At 38.8% G+C, this 14826-nt stretch overlaps 1 protein-coding gene across 4 annotated transcripts in view; it reads right to left on the bottom strand.

Moving 5' to 3' along the window:
- The window catches only part of st18 (ST18 C2H2C-type zinc finger transcription factor), a 39160-nt gene extending 25310 nt beyond the window's left edge, over positions 1 to 13850 (bottom strand). The window contains exon 1 of one of the 4 annotated variants that reach the window (XM_075483227.1): positions 13828 to 13850. The gene's annotated coding sequence lies outside the window, so the exon portion shown is untranslated. Of the gene's footprint in view, positions 1 to 1960; positions 2050 to 6147; positions 6286 to 13827 lie in introns of those variants that run through there. The other 3 variants (XM_075483226.1, XM_075483225.1, XM_075483224.1) reach the window with 3 other exon arrangements.
- Positions 13851 to 14826: the final 976 nt, after the last annotated feature.

Below are 14826 nucleotides of genomic sequence, written 5' to 3'. Positions count from 1 at the left end.
CACGTGCACAAGGCTGTGCGTGTTCACACACATTAACCCATATGCATAAAGAGATACCACCTTTCACCCATTATTTAGAATGTGTTTGGTCTGGTGATGGAAAGACTTATAAAACATCAATTATTTTGATATTATAGTGATTTTGATTGATATGCTTATCAGTCAGTGGAAAGCAAATGGAGGTTGTTGTTTTTTTTCATTTCTGATTTATATGCATATGGAAGCCAGTAGTCCCAAAATGCCTTCCCTACCCTGTTACAGAAGAATAATACCAATCTGTCAAGGTCTTATTCTAAGCAGCCTTTTTAGTACTAATTGAGTATACATAGGAAGGAAGCAAACATGTTCTCACACGAACATACGTACATGCAGAAACACATGCAGATATACATACATGCACCGTCCAGCTCTGATATAGTTGCGCTGTCATCAATTCTGAACAATCTGTCTGCTTACTGAGCTCAGTGGCTCAGGATGTTGGGGGAGTTTTAAGTGATTTTTGCCACTGTATGGTAAAATCCCTTGGCCACCTGGATTACAAACTCTAGTCCTTTAACTCATGCCAGTATAAATCCGTGTTAACTCGGATTTACCTCTGGCATATGAATTCTCAATCTGCGTAAGCTTTGTTTGGAATGAGTCGAACATAAGTATTTCATGCGCTAAGGATGCCCGGTGGTGAATTCCTATTTCTGTGAAACACACTCTGGGAGACAGTTCGGGACGAAATCAGCTATCAGAACAACTCGAGAAGCCTGAGGCAGTATTTTATTACAGTCAGATTACAGAGGTGAGACTAGTACAGCCATTCACATTCAGGTGGAAGTGTGCAACGCTGCACTGTGAAATCCACGTAACCATGGCGACTGATATAAACTCAGAAGGGTACACAGTGGTCAAGAGTTTAATCAGATTCCCTACACCAAGATTTTGCATTACTTATTGTCAGACAAACATTATTTGCTCAGTTGTTCAAACACAAGTCCTGGTCTGCTACCAAACGATCATGATAAAACAAAATATGGCATGAGCAGCCTGGAGGATCTAAATTAAGTATTATCCAATCTCTCACACTCACACACGCACACACTTCTGGGATAGCAGAGTTAAGCCAGACTATTTTGTACTTAAAAGGTTAGCAGGGCTGTTTTGTGAGTTTGATCCATGCTTGCCAAATAAGCAGATGGTCCATGAATATGATTATATGCATCAATAAAAGGGGTAATCTTTGACAAAATGTAAATTTGACTTAAGTCCAGGGTTTAATATACACCACGGACTTTAACCCACTTTCCAGCTTGACAATGAAGCATGATAAGCTAATGCACTTGAAATTTGTACAGCAACCTCTACCATGCGTCTATTCTGAAGAGAGGAAAAAAAAGCAGTTGAAGACATATTAAAAGCTATCCGCTGTGTAAAAGGAATGTAAATTGTGATACAAGATCTTTTCACTCATTCCTAAGTGAGCAACTGAGTAGTTCAGCATTTCATACAAACTGAGGTTTCGTGCTTAAGATATGCTCCCATCCTTTTATCTGTAATATCTTAGGTTTCTCTGCTTTTTAGATAAACCTGTGAACAACAGCAAATTAAATTTTACTCAGCGATCAACATTAAACTACCTTAGAGAAACCCTCACAGTTCACAGTTTAAAGTAATTAACCAGCAATGTTTAGTGAACAAAACACAATTCATAGCTGCGATACAAACTAACAAAGTTAGAAGCAGACAGAAAGTTTCAGAAGTTAAGAACAATCAGGTAAAATGTGGTGATCTTACTCTGAGTCTCATAAAACAGCATCACTGTTATTGACCCCGCCATGTATCTACTTATCTGAGCCTGAGGCTTACACAGCACTGCACATCCTAACACAGACAAACAGAATCACTTGTCTCCTATGTCTACATGCTCTAATGTTAACATGTACGACAGGGCAGAATTGCGAGCTCGACTTACCATGCCCCTTTTAGCCTTTGTTTTGCATCTCACAGGGACATCGGGGGAGGAGACGGAGCAGAAGGATGTCGAGGTGGGGTACAGGGTAGTTTAGAGTCTCCCTGCTCCGAGAGCATGCTTGGTTGAAGTGTGTGTGCTTGTGTGTGTGCGCGCGAGTGTGTGTGTGTGAAGGGATACTGTGATATTCCCCCGAAACGCAAAGCTTTTTTTTTTTTTTTTTCCTTTTTTTGGGTAGCCTTTGTGTCATTCACTTAACAACCAATCTCATTAGCTGCTGGGCTACAATAGGCTGAATCATTTTCTGTGTAAATACACCACATGGTGATCTTAAAGGTAAGACCTCCGAAGGTCTTGTTAATGACATAAAAGAGAGATTCATCTAAGAAATAAGAAAAAAAGAATTGTTACTGCACCTAAATAGAAATGAATACAACAGTCATGAAGAGTGATTTTGACTGAGAAATTAGATTTATACTCCTGATTATCTACGGTAGAGAAAATGCAAATGTGTAATTATATGTGTGATTAAAGAAACCTGGTGATATACACACGTAGCCCCGAGTTGATGATAAAACTTCAAGTGTATATGGAAAAAATAGATGGATGTTCAGACCTATTCTAACTCTGATTTTTTTTTTAAATCTTTAAGGATTGTTGAAATAAATGATATGGCAATAGTTTAGTCATTAAAATTGTGTAAAGATTTAGCTTTTTGACACATCTCCCACTGCTCTACTTATTTGTCCAGAACCATGAATTCCTGCAAAATGTAACTATTGTGAGAACTTGAAGTCATGACAGCTGTCTATAAGCATCAGGGACGTGTCTATTGGCCAACTTGACCCTTGTTAGAAAACAAAACAAATACAAAAAGAGAATACTGCAGCCTGGGACTGCCGAGCCGGGTCACTGGAGATTTTCCAGACAAACACCGCACTGGGGAGGGGAGGGGAGGAAGAATAAAAAGGACAGGCTCAGAATCTCATTTTAACAGACCGCACACAATCTGGGCTCCCACAGAACTATCTCTGCCTGACCGCTTTCTATTTATCCCTTATCAGTGTTTACCAACCGCTAGTTTTCTTTCATTCACACTGTGAGGCAGTTCTCTTACTATCAGTCAACAGCTGACACCGTGGAACAGCCTCAAAGGCAAGAGGAAGGGATCAAAACTAAACCAAAGCTGTTTAAACAATACAACAGAGGAAATAAATTCATAAATCCTAATTCTTCCCAACCCACAAGGGTATAAGCAGATCCTTTATAGTTAGGCCAACAAACAAAACCACAGCCAATGAGGTACATTACAATCAAGGTAAATTCTGAAATATATTTAGAATAAAGAAAGGCAGAAAAACACATCCCATGTAATATTAATTGGGAACATTTTATAGTCTTACCCTGTCAAGCAAATATACATATTCACTAAAAGGATTTTTCAGCTGTCTTTTATTATCTTTTTAGGAAAATCCCACCTGATTAAAAATTGGTAACATTTTTAGCTCATTTTGTTGCATACTGGCAGTAGAACAGGCAATAAAATATGAGACTATGCACAACCTAGACATTTTATAAGGATTTTCAAAACGTTATAATCATTGTCAAAGGCAACTTTAAAAGTCTGGTTGGGATTAAGTTAACTTTTAAAGAACCAAATGAAAAAAATAATACATTGTAGGTTCATTTGATTTATGTTACGGTATTTCATTTACTAACCAAGCCACACAATTATTTATCATATTTGTTTCATGATAGCCTAGATTTGAATGTGTATGTGTGAAATATCATTAATATTATTTTTTTAATTTTGCGACACAGTTGGGATAATAAATCTACACAGAACCTATTTCAAACAATGTAGGAGGTTGAACAAAAATGCTTCTTAAAATATAATCAATATGGTTTTGAGAGAAAAAAATTGTAAGGTATTGTTCATACTGTTGCTTCCCATTTTTTCCCTGCAGGACACGCAAACATCCCTGTTTTTCTGGAATATTGTTCAAAAGTTAAGTAATTAATTACATTTATCCTTTCACCAGCTGCTCAACAGCAGATGGATCATTTCTGAGACCTTGTTGAATTAAATCCACATAATTCATTTTCCTGGATTAACTAACTGAAGTTTGAGTCGGAAGGGAAGCAGGTAACACAGTGTGTATCAAACTGGTATTTATGCGGAGCTTTTTTGTACGATTCTGTTGTTTACAACGCGACTACCCGACGGCAATGGCTTACAATTAAAACAAGCGATTCAAATTTTCCTCGTGATTCTAAAGCTTGAAAAACTTCAAAATTTCAAAGCCATTAAAAATTTCCAAAACAGAAATTTTGTGCGTCATGCAGCCATGCGATGGTTTTCGTGAGTTTGTGAAGATACAGTATTTACATGGGTAGCAGGTACCATGGACAGTTCCTGTAGGGCAGGCAAACAGATGTGACATTAATGTGTTGTGTGGCAACTAACATCCCTGTGCTTTGAAGAGGAGGGTGTGGAGCAGAGAGGAATAATGCCTCTTACTTATCACTGCTTTACCACACAGACCTGCCACAGCCTGTGAAGCTTTTACAATTAAAACAAAGAGCAGAGGTGTAACTTTGTAACCACACGTTCTTCTTATGTTATAATGACTGAAAAAACTGGCAAAACTTCTGGAAGTAATTTTGAGATGTGACATGGTTACAAAATGTTGTATTACCTAAGATCCTTTGTGGCTCCTTTTCATGTTTATAATGAGATTCAAGCTGACTAAAATGAGCTGATGTGGGTCAATTGGGGCAGAGAGCAGGTATTTCAATGTATTTTAGGACTAAGTAAAATCAATCTAAATTCTCTAGACGTAAAAAAAGAGGCAGAGGATAATGTATATAAAAGACACGGCAACAGATAATAACATGCAGATATGACAGGTGCTGTCAGTTAATGGAAATATTCCATGGAGGCAATGTTTTTCTCATATACAGCTGCTAAGAAGAAGAAACAAATTCATGAAATCATGAATTTCGTGATCGTGATCATGCCAGGGCAACTGTGAGTCCATCCTCTTAACTCTGTTCTCATTTTTAGAAAATCCTACTTTTTCTCAACAAAGACCCACTCAAAGATGGGTGTAGATTCTGAGCCATTAGTGCGCTGCAAGTTACTAGTAAATGATGAACTTTTCTAACCAGCAACAAGCCTCCTAAATCAATAGTTGCTCCGGAGACAGTTGAGTGTTTTGACCCCTCACAATTTGTTCAAAGTTTAGTCTTGCCCACGTTTGACACTAAAGTTCACTTTCACACGTCTTATGATTATTCCACATTCAGTATTAGCATATAGTTTTTCGAACTTTGCTACAGCAATGACGCAAATAATTGTTGAAATTCAGGGCAGAATATGTTCATTTGCCCCAGCTGAATCTGTACAAATTTAAAATGTGCCCTCAGACTGTAAAACAAAAACTAATTTGTTGTTTATTTTGCTGTCAGACAATATTCAGAATTGGCATATAGTTTTCAAACTAAAAATACAAATTACAGAAAGCCAGAACAGGATGCAATAAAATACTTGGCTGACTGCTCAAACATGTTATTGGAACACAGAGTCAATGTTTAAGTGCATTAGGCTCAGTGGTCTTGTATGTACAGCTGTCACTGTCAAAGCCACAGGCAACCTGACAATGCTTTGTCTCTACACACAATACGAACATGTGTTCCTCTAAGACAAGCTTATACTCCACACAAATGCAGTGAATCTAATCTAGGTAGACAGTATCTCATGCTATCTGGATGATCAAAAATAGGTCATTCCTCTCAAAAAGCAGTTTGAGCCATTTAATCTCCTCTCAAACTGTCTGGAACCTGAACAGAAGCTGCTCTCGCTTTCCAGCAAAGATTTTAATAACACTGTTTTGCAGCCGGCATGCGATGTTCATCATCGGTAAAACATTTCCTAAATGCTCCCTGACACATCTCAAAACAACAGCCATCATATTACTTTTTCACATATCATGTAATATCCACAGAAAACAAGTTTAGCAGCTGGGTAAAATCTAGGCGTAAATCTGAATAAGTTTCCACCACCTCGATCTAATCTAACAGCATGAGCTAAAAGGTTTGTCATTCACGTATGCGATACAGCGTATCAGTGATGATAAATGCTTACCAAACTGACAGTATATTAAATAAAAAAGAACTTTGACACCAACCTATTGCTGTGATCCAAAAAGTTTGATTTTCTCCCAGTCTCTTGATAGCTGAGCTGGTGCTGTGGCTTTGAAAGGTAGTCCCCAGGAATATGACATACTGTGCCTTTGACAGCCTCGAGATAAGCACCTGCGTTCGGGTCCCTTTTTACGTCACACCTCCCCATTCACAGCCCTTCAACATGATGCACATTTGCACATCAACAGCCACCAACCCCCCTCCTCGCTCTACTCCCACATCCGCAAAACACACAAACAGGCACACAAGAAGGCAGATGCGCGCACTAGCCTCTACTCATGCGCGCGTACGCTCGCACAGACACATGCACAGGCACCACAGATTTGTGTGCGCTAACTGAGGATGCATCCTACATGCAGGCAAGCACACATGGACACACGTAGACACTCAGAGGGGATTTATTAAACTCCTTTAGCCTTATTTATTTATGGATCCTTATTGTATGCGTTTGAAAAAATAAACTTTCACTTGATTTTTCATAAGACCAGGACATATGCCCTCCCAAGCTCCTCATATATCACTCATCATGCAAATGAGAGGGAATGTCACTCCTCAGCAGCAGATGGCCAGGGATGATAACAATGGCTCAACAGACCAGTTTCAATGTCTGCGACTTTATCGCTACGGCAACAACAAAAATAGATGATATGAAATGCCTGTTAATTTGACCCACCCCCCAATCTAATGTCTGTACCTGTCTCCCTCTTTCACTACTTTTGTCCATTTGTACGTAAAAAGGTGTGTGAGATTTTCTGACATGAGAAATCTGGCTATCAGTAAAAGGCAGAGACCTGGAAGTAAATTTTGGTGACTACAGAAAGCTGCTGCCTTGCAGTTATTCAAGTAATTAGGTGTAATTCCTCCCTGTAGGCCATGTTAGCCTCCTGAGTTAGCTCATGCGTTCGACAGGCCTGGATAGAGACAGGGAAGAATAAAAGAAGAAAGGGGCCCAGACAAATTACAAATGCAGCTTTTCAACCAACCCCCTTCCCCACCCACAGCCAGTGTGATGTCACCCTGCGTCCTGCTGACTCCTGTTCATACAAGCCCCCATAGCAGAGAGTAAACAGTGGAAGCGTTTAGCAAACAGGGCCAGATTACAATGACAATGGCAACCACACTTCTGGGTGGAGCCTGGGGCGAAGAGGGCAAAAAAGGGGGGTGGGCTGGTGTGGCTCAGGATTTAAAATAAGTGATACCCATGAGGGGGCCCCCCTCAAGATCCAAGCGTAGCCCTTCCACAGCTGATGGTAGGGGCCACCCAAACATGCATTTCTGATGGTGATACCCCCTCACCCTCCTGCTCCCTGGGGACAGACGTGCGAACACAATATGTAATAATAATGAATTTTCAGTTCTTTTTTCTGAGATTTGTGCACTTGGTTATGCAAGGCTGGGGACTTGAGGACGGAGAATATCATTACTTAAGGTTTGGCAGTTGATCATCACCTTGTTTAATGCCTCATTTGAAAGTCTAATTTCTAACTGTCTTCAAGAGCCAATTCATGGTACACTGTGAAAGAGACATACAAAGAGAGCAGACGTGCTCTGGTTTACCTTCTTTTCACCATTTATTCCTGATAATTGTACAAACATAAGCGCAAAGAATCATCCATCTAAGAATCTTATCAAGTAACATGTTCTCTGCTGCCTAATGCAGACAATCTCACAACCGTCTTGTTCTAGGGATTATTATTTCATGTACTGGACATGGCGTAAGGATTGTTTGAGGAAAAAAAGAATCAACTCATGTTGAATAATCTTGACAAATTGTGAGAGAACAACAAATTGAAGACTGCACAACAACACCATTGCAAAATGTAACATTTTCTTTTTGCTCCAACATCTGCTCAAATGGAAAAACATGGAAAAAAAAAGAGAGAGAGAGAACTCATTCACATCCGACACAACATAAACTACTGTTTTGTCAAGCTATTTCATCAACTGAAAATGTGGGTATAACTACAGAGAGAGCTGATGGAGAAATGAAAGAGGAGTGGGTTGGACAAAATTACATGTCAAACAAGGGTTCACATTTAAAAAGTCCTGCTCATATTTGTAGAAAGTGTTTGATTGCATTTAGAAAGGTATTACAATGGGTCACATCTGTGTCTAAAAGCTTTTTGCATTCTGCTGCAAATTATGTAAGCAAAGTGAAGTGTCACGGCACCCTGTTGTTTTGAGCACTATACCTTCCTCCTGTGAAACCTACACAAATATGTTTAACTGAATTCTTCTAATGCACTGCGGGATCAAAATGTCAGCGGTATAACTTCAACAAACCCCCTCACTCAACACCCCGCCCTATAATTTCAACAAAGCAACACGACTAATTTCACATGGCAGCCTGTACAGCCAAACAACAATGCATATCCACAGTGCTGCTGAATGCTATAGATGTGTAAAAATTTCTGCTGTAATGCTTCCAGCTTGGTCTGCAATGACACACATGCTTCTTTTTTGGTGGTACCTCATTGTGCAACCACTTGATGCCGCATGCTCATCAAACAAAGTCACATAAAAAGACTGATTTCAATTTAAAAAAATATATATTTGCATATGCAAATATGATAAACCAAACAAAAGTACATGTTGATGTTGATATGGCTGCAGGATGTAGAACTATCTTTATGTTAATGTCAACAGAGAGGGAATATTCTTTTGAAAATACAGTACATTTTTCATGGGGATCATTATCTACCCTGCATGTCACTGCACCTCAGTTAAAAGAAATGATTTGATTACTTCCCAGCAATTCCCTTTGGGGCAAATATGTGTGACAGTGAGAAACCTTACAATATGTTTATTTAGTGTCCTTTGAAGACACTTCAATTACCTTCGAAAGGTTTCATGTACACATATAGAATGTCTTCTCTTTCTACCATGAAAGCCACTGGAGCTACAGCTGCGGTTACATTGACTTTGTTGTCCAAATCATATAGACCCAAGAGGATTCAATTTTGTGGGTTTTTTTTTTTTAAATTAAACAAACAAAAAAAAAGTTCAATGTGATTTATGCTCACTAAAATCCCACAGTAGAAACTTTGATTCACATTTTTTATATCATTATCATGTGTAATACTGGAGGTCTTAATGATTCACCTTATTGGAAATTAAAAAGCAACAATTCATTGGTGGAAACTTGTTTTTTATCAAATGAGAACATCCGCATGTAAACATCCAAGCTGGACATTGACCTCATGAAATACATTTGCTACTGCGACACTACATTACTACTGTTACTACAACTGAACACGGGACCAGTGCTTGTTCTGTTGATTAAGAGCCTCACGTTGTAAACTACTGGCAAAAGAACTAGTTGACGGGGACCAAACTTTAATGGTTGTGTTGTAGAAAGGCTGCACTGAAATCAAATTTACCAGTAATCCTTTAGACTACAGAAAACACACAGATGTGCTCGCGAACCTAACTTCTGATTAACATCTACATCTAATCAAATCCCTACTTTAATGATGTAAGTCCTACTAGCAGAAAAAAAATGTAAATACATAGTAAATGTTCATCAAATCTGGTAGAAGAGCACATTTGTTGGGTATAACTGCAGGTCTGAACACAAGCATCCAAGCACTAGTGATCACAGCTGGTTTCTTATATCCGAAGCCCTCAACTGAAATCATCTGACTGCTTACATACAACAAATCAATGCCTGACTGGTCAGTCGGTGTCTTCCCTTTCTAAGGCCGATGATGACTTTGTGCCTTTGAGAGGTTAAGCGGGTGCCTCTGGGGGTCCCTGCCCATCTTTTCTACTCAGGCAGGCATACAATGAAGCAGACACGCCTATAAATGGCGAGATAGGAGCTTGGATGTTCAGCCAAAAACGAGCATCTAAACAATGGTAACAGGTGTGAATAATGTGGGCTTTGATAATGACCTTGGTGGCTGTAATAGTATGTCTAGACACAACTAAAAGGATGCCTTTCTGCCTGGTCTCATGAGTCCTGGGGGTGCTCATTGCTTGACTGCAAGATCCCAGGGATCAGATGGAGTGACAGATTGTTCTTAAAACTTAAAAAATGTCTGGGTGGTGTAGCCATTAAAAAATACAATTTCCAACAAAATATGATGGAAGCATTAAAAACATCAAAAAGTTAAGCCTACCACTCGAAATATTTGAAATGCAGCGGGCATAATAAGCTAAAATCATCTTGAGTATTCTGAGATATGCACTTGAATAAATAGAAAAACCTCGATTAATGTGGATGGCTTGCAGTTTCTGATTACGCCAGATACAGGAAGCTTTGTGACATGAACTAAAATGCAAATGCCCTCTGAACAAAACAAAGAAATTGATTATGAAGTAAGTTTCTTCAGCGCAAGTAGCAGGCTTTGAGTGATTAATGGGGGTGGGTCATTGATTTGCTTTTGTTTAGATCTTGGTTAACTTTCTAGATACTCAATTATCATTTGTTTCCAAACAATAAATCCAATCTAGCTTGAGCAAATTAAACTTCCCTATGGCCTCTTCTGTGTCGTTTTACATCTAAAATTGGTTGTTATCAAAAGGCACTGCATGTGCGTGTCTGGGGTTTCTGTTTATATTTGTTACAACTCTGATTAGATATTGTTCTTCTCAGTATATTGGAAGGTGAGCACTTTTTAAGATTCAGAAGAGTTAGCTCCTGTGACGAGAGCTAATCTTCCAGCTTTCATGTCAATAGCTGCATGTCATACAGCAACATTTATGATGAGGCAACTATCTGGGGTATAAATGCTGTGTTCATGTTGTCTAAAACCTGCCAAAATGTTGTGTATTTGTTGACAGAGCTCGTATTGTTGATCTTTACATGAGTGAAAGTTTGGAGAAATGTGTTTGGGATACAGCAGCACAATGTACTTAATATTTCTGTGTATTTGCAAGTCAAATTTCAGTGTTACAGACTACTTTACTGAGAGGCTTTTGCCATCTTTTTTTTTCAGCTCTAAAACTTTAAAAACTTCCACAGATCCAGACATTTATACTTCATGATTTCTCGCATCATCTCTCCAAGATAGTGATAATACGATTTCTGTGTTTTTCGCTGTTGAGAAACAAACTGGATTATGAACAGATCACTACATAAACAGCTTTCTAAAAGGAGGCAGCTATTTTAAAAAAGGCTGAAGAAATGCAAAGAGGGATTTAAATTTTAATTTGAATTTATTCCAGCAAGTGAAAGGTTCTTTTGAGAGGGGATTTCAGCAAAGATGATGGTATTTAAAAGTGATAAACAAGCATCTAAACCTCCAGTGGAAAACAGTCATTTTGCTTCTTTCTAGTGTAGGGGGGAGGATTGAGCTTGCTATGGTCACATCCAAAAAATAAGAATAAGTAACAGTAGTAATTAAAATGGAAATAAATGAGATTCATGGAGATATTTCAACTGATTTCTGACACAAATTGTATAGATGGTATTTTGTTTTGACCATCCTGTGTGTGCTAAGGTGAAAATGCATGTTCCCTGTGTACTTGGCATTGCATACTTTATACTATATTGGATGCTTTAAAAATATTTCACACTTATCACATACAATTTAAATCCTGCACCACAACATGACAGAGGAACACCAGGCAAAGTTCAAAATTAAATGCCTTGCAAATCAAAATTTGTGTTAATTATGGGTTGTTATGCAGTTAGAGAGTGTATCGGAAAAAAAAATCAAGCAAATTTTTGGGGAGAGTGACTCACTTAGGGCAGCCACATATCACATTTCTGTGACAAAGAATGATTAACCAAGGCTGTCATCTGTTATATTTGTAATATTTGGACCATAACGCTGTGACTGGCTTTTAGTGCGTCTGTTCTCTTCCGGATGACCACTAAACTTAAGCAGAGAAACCTGTGCCACACAAGAGAGACAAAGAGTTACATCATTTTGTTGAACAGTTAATCCGATCATGGACAGTGTGTGTGCATTTGCTATCTTCGGAAAATGCCAGCAAAGGCGCTAAGTAAACCTATTTTACAAGACTCCCTCACAAGGATACAGTGCCAGTATCGGGATAAAATTTCACACAGCAGCATGGCTCAGTCACATAACCTAAGCAGGCTTAGGAAAATGGAACACAACAAAGTATTGCACTTTCTTCCTTTACGTCTTTTGCAGCACGTAAAATGCGCCAATGACTGATGTCAGTTTCAGCACGAAAGCCAAAGAGAACTAATGGCTGAATAGCATGTAGATACCGTTGTTAATGCTCTGAGTTGTTTAAAATGGTAGATTATGGAAGTGTGCACCTGGCATTCTGCAGGCTAGCCTGGCAACACTCCTCCCTTATAATTATAATGAACACACAGTAATTCAGGGTTGAGGCTGAAATACGAATGATGTCCTTTGAGACAGCTTGTTTTAATGGCTATGCAGAAGAGTTCCTAGAAGTGCAGATGGCAGATACAGTGCCTTTGAAGCTATTTACAGATTATATACGACAAGGCCTGCAAAGACCCATAGTAGGAGGCCATATTGCTTTTATCTGATTCTGAATTAGAAATTAGACTGCCTAAAAAAAAAAAAATGCAATAAATGCTATATTTACAATTTGTTTAGAGCAATTCTGACAGCACATTATACTAAAAAGTTGGATTGCTAAATTGTAAAGACAGACACCGGTCCAGTGAAGACAGCACTGCATGTGTATTTAATCCAAATTGCTCTGTTCTTACTTTGTCCACATAGGGGTGCATTTTTGCAGAACTTGGGTCCTGCTGTAGCTATTCATTACACACTGTCAGAAGCCCAATTTCAGCTGTTTTTATGATAATGTAATGTAAATTTTACAGTGTATGTAAGATAATCTCCTGCAGGTAACATGTGAAAAAATACAAGGAATAAAATTCCTCTAAAACGTCATGAAGACTGAAATACTATTGAATGAAGTGTTACAGTCCAGAATGATGTCATGTTATAGTAACAAACCTGTCTCGTGATAATATTTTTATACAAATGACATGATCTCATTAAACAGTTAAATATTTGTACCTGTTTGCATTGAAAGTATTCAACCGGTGTATTTATCATTCTTTTTTTTTTTCAATTCCTTTAAGTATACCTCAATTAATGTATCCTCATCCCTGGCACGGTCCCAAACTCATATAAAAGAGTGTGGATCCTTTGAATCAGTCCACTGCTGTGATACAAGAGCAGGTATTGGAACAACAAAAATGTTAACTCCGAGAAAAAGTTTTGCCGCATTAAAGTCACACAGGAGCCACATTAGCATGTGAAAAGAATAAACAGGAGCATTCTCAGTTACACACTCCACCTGGCTGCTAACCAACGTCCTTGTCAGAAGTCCACCCACCACTCTGGCTAACACTGAAAGACCTCCTGGGGACCACAGTGACCATTCACTCGGTTCTCTCTTTTTCCCATGCACCTGTGACTGTTTTTGTGTTTGCTATTTTTTGCTTTGTCTTTTTCTGGCAACACTGTATCATCGGAGACACACTTTCCCTCAAAAGGAATTCTCCTGCCCAACAATGTGGTTTGTTTGTTCACCGGATATGGCAGGCCAGAGAGTCAACCAAAAGCAAAAAAAGAAAAAGAAAGAAAGAAAAATAAAATCAAGTCAGCGCAGTAATAATTAAAACTGCCACAAGAAAAATAAGCTTGGAGACATAGCCGTATGCCTGGACTTAAAATAAGAAAATAAGGTACTTTTACCAACTGGTTTCTTGCCGAGTTGGGGGGCTTCACAGGTGCAGTTGGAAAGGCTCGTCTCCTTACTCTCCTCGGACGGCTCATCCGGCTTCTCCATGGTCCTGGACCTTAGAGAGCTGCTTTTCCATTTTCCAAAGGACTTTGCCACAATCGCTTTGTCCGCTCCTTTCATTGTTTTCTGTAAAACACATTTACAGCATGACTTCCCAGGTTTATCCCTCTTGTGAGCCATCTGCCCCCTTTTTTGGCTCTCAGTAAACCTGGGCTCATCTTTCCCAAACCCAAAGTAAGAGAGAATTAGGGCATTGTGTGCATATGCATTCTCTTAAGCATTCCAGAAAATTTCCTGATTGCCCTGGCATCTTTTTTAGAGAGCGCTTGGACATTGTTTTTCTCCTGACATTTAGCAGTGCTGTGTGGAGAGTCAGACCGATTGAAACAGTTCAAAACAATACTTTGCAAAGTACCCGCACAGTAAACAGTAGATAGAAATGGGAAAAAATGAAACAAACATGCTTTCACATTTAATCCAACTTAAAGGAAATAAAAATAGCACATTATGCCCTAATTGAGTGCTGTACAGTCCACAAATACTATTACAAGGCCGATCAGGATTAGCAGTGGAACCTACCTAGTTATCTATTTCTGAGTGCCAAGACTGCTTGCAGTGGGCAAGTAAATTTCAAAAGCTGGCAAATCCAGTTGTCTCCTAAATACAGAAAGTACTTAAATCCAGAGCTAACAGAAGAAAAAGACGGATAAAGGGTGCTCTGCATATCACCGAAAAGCTTGTGCACTTTTCAGAATCACTGGCTAGGTTAAACAAATATGCTAAGTAGAGATCAAAACAATCCTTTGATCTGCAGCCTAGTTTTCAGAGGAATGGCTTGGCTGTTGTTGTAAATAACTTGTATAAATCTATATACCGTTTGCCTTCAGGTAATATCAAAAGTGCCAGGGATTCACGGGCAAATACCTTGTGGTTAGGAAATAGATCAGATA

Source organism: Odontesthes bonariensis, chromosome 14 (assembly GCF_027942865.1).
Source record: "Odontesthes bonariensis isolate fOdoBon6 chromosome 14, fOdoBon6.hap1, whole genome shotgun sequence".
Lineage (NCBI taxonomy): Eukaryota > Metazoa > Chordata > Actinopteri > Atheriniformes > Atherinopsidae > Odontesthes > Odontesthes bonariensis.
This window is presented reverse-complemented; position numbering and strand designations above follow the sequence as displayed.